Genomic DNA, 2,977 nt, shown 5'->3' on the forward strand with positions numbered 1-2,977 from the left:
ATCTTGTCAAAATAGTATCTGATCAAAACTGTGTATTAATATTTCTCAAGCAAGTTCCTTTGACTTTACCTTGACTTTATAACAACTTTTATCCCCGCTATCTTAATACCCTTAAACACTAAGGGAAGGGCTTTTTGGATTAACTGCACCGGCATATAATGTATGAGTAGACTTCATAAAGTGAGCAATTTCCAAGGGGCCAGTTTCACTGTCTCCTCTATCTTCATCTCCTGCTCCCTTGTTAAATCATAAAGACAAGCATGGCACTCTCCTGCAGGTGAGGGATGCAGAGAGACATCTGAAAAGTGTACAACAATACCCCTCTAAGTCCTATTTATTCAGCTGGAGAATGAGAGAATCACTCTCAAAAAGGAAAAAGCGGAAAATGCGAGTCATCCTTCCTCTTCCTTGATCCATCATCCTCTCCATCTCCCCCAGCCCTGGAAAATCCTTGGCCTCGGTGCCTGGGACTGAGGCAGGGAGGAGGAGGAAACAATGCTTGGAATGTGTAAAAAACTTGAGTCATTCCCACATGTCAACCTCTGGCTCAGCTCCTCCTCCTCTTCTCAAATGCATGTTGCCTTCAGGTTCTCCTCATAAGCTCCTATATACAAGTTCTGAAGTCGTAAATGTCAAGCTGTTGTGGCTGCTGCTTAAAAATACAACTTATTACCTGCTTTACTTGAGGAAAGGACCTGGAAAAGACTGTCCTGAGAAGCCTCCACGCACCGAATGTGATCTGAGCTGCAAAGCATTAACATCAAAACTAAATGTGTGGTTTGCTGGTGGTATCCTAAACTAAACATTATCTTCAGAATGGAAAAAATGTACTGTTACTCTGCAACTTACCTTTACCTTTTTCATGTGAACTTGGCTTTTAATTATGATTAGAATATTTCCAACAGCACCTGAAGGCAGCAGGAAAGGAGGGGATTTCCTCTCCAGAAGTCATTATCCTTTATGAGAAGCGTCATGTCAGTAAAAGACACACTGGCTGCTCTCAACGCTTCCCAATAACTGTAACATGCACACACACTCACTGTGGCTTTGTACTGCACAGCTGTTTGCTTCCTCCTGATGTCAGCTGTCTTTTGCACACAATGATAGGTTTGAATAATCAGAACTACTTGAAATCACATTTGCTTTGAGATGTGGTTTCATAATTTATCATCAGTGAACGTAACTTTTCTTTACAGGCATTAATGGGAAGAAAACTGTAATGAACAAATACCACAGCAGCAGCACAAATTACTGTTTGTAACACCCGAGAATAGAACAGTGATGCATATTATAGGCTGCAGTGCAAATAAACTGACATGGTCATTGTCAGTGATGGATGAAGTATTCAAATCCTTTACTTGAGTAGAAGTAGCAGTACCACAATGTTAACATATTCCATTACCAGTAAAAGTCCTTCAGTCAAATCTGCTGAGTATTATCAGCAAAGTGTACTTCAAATGTCATCTTGCCTACTCACAGACCGGCCCACAGAAATGGCTGGTGTCCAGTGAATGGGTCCTCCTGAAATCTGCTTTAGTCATATCAAAATCATGCCAGGTCATGTGGCCGACAACCTGCATCTCTCTTTTTTTCTCCAAATGGGAGAAGTTGTAAAATGTTCTAATAAGTAATGATGAATATTTTGGTTAAAATTAAAATGTGGGTACCATTGCTTATATTCAGAATGAACATAATTATTGCAGGCATCCATGCCACTGAGAAAGTGGGCCCTCCATCAATGCGTGGGTGGAGAATGGGCCCTAATGAGTGATTGCCACGTTGAAAATATGCCTGTGTTCAAAGAGGAACAATCACTGAATTAAAAACAGTGCCATATGCTATACAGTATATGCCCTTGAAAAAAGCAAACCCATCTCTGTTATGTTTATTCTTTCTTTTTTGTAAAATAGTCAGTCGCATCTATCACAAAATGATATGTTTATTCTGTGAATGTAAATCACCTATTCTATAAATCAAATATTCTGTAACAATAAATCAGCTATTAAAATTGTTAAATTAAATGAATAATTTCTTATTTTTTATATTGTTTTTTTTTCCTTATATGCAGTTATGCAGCAGTGATTGTTGAGTAATATGTACGTTGATGTCATCCAGTGTCAAGTTTCTGATCATGTGATGAGAGGATATGTGCAGGATAGCGTGCACTAGGGCCTGTCATAATGTTTTAAAAACTTTTTTATTTAACCATTCGAACAGGTAATGTACAAACACAACAAGGCAAATGTCAAATACTTTTGATCTTCCAGGATGCAGTGAACAGAACGCCAGAGATACAAAACACAAAGACAAGAAACAAACAAAAAAGGCACAAAATAGAAGATTAAAAGATATAATAAGGCTGGAAAAGCAATTACCTACCTACTGTACCTAATCTATAGAGGTCTTCTGCACATCTGGAGGTAATTCATTTAAGGGACTTGGTCTAAAGTTGAATTTCATTGCAGACGCCAATAAAGATGGGTGGTGTCTTACTATATAATGACGAAAACTCTGTCTGTGTGTCTGTTCCACGTTTTTCTCCTCACTGACTTGGTCAATCCATGTGGAATTTGGCACAGTGGTAGAGGGTCATGGGAGGATGGAATGAAGCAATATTACATCAATTGGCCAAAGGGGGGCGCTATAGCAACCAACTGAAATTGTGAACTTTGAATGGGCATATCTCATGCCCCGTATGTCGTAGAGACATGAGACTTTGCACAGAGATGCCTCTCCTCATGAGGAACAAATTTGCCTCAAGAACCCATAACTTCCGGTTATGTAGATTTTCCGCCATTTTGATTTTTTTGAAAAACACTTAAAATCGATCTCTTCCTAGGAAGTTTGAGCGATCTGCATGAAACTGGGTGAACATAATCTAGGGACCAATATCTAAAGTTTCCTCTTGGCAAAAGTTGGAAAACTTACTAAAACTGAGCTTCTATAAGGCAATGAATATTGCGGAGGGCGTGGCTCA

Source organism: Epinephelus moara, chromosome 20 (genome assembly GCF_006386435.1).
Source record: "Epinephelus moara isolate mb chromosome 20, YSFRI_EMoa_1.0, whole genome shotgun sequence".
Lineage (NCBI taxonomy): Eukaryota > Metazoa > Chordata > Actinopteri > Perciformes > Serranidae > Epinephelus > Epinephelus moara.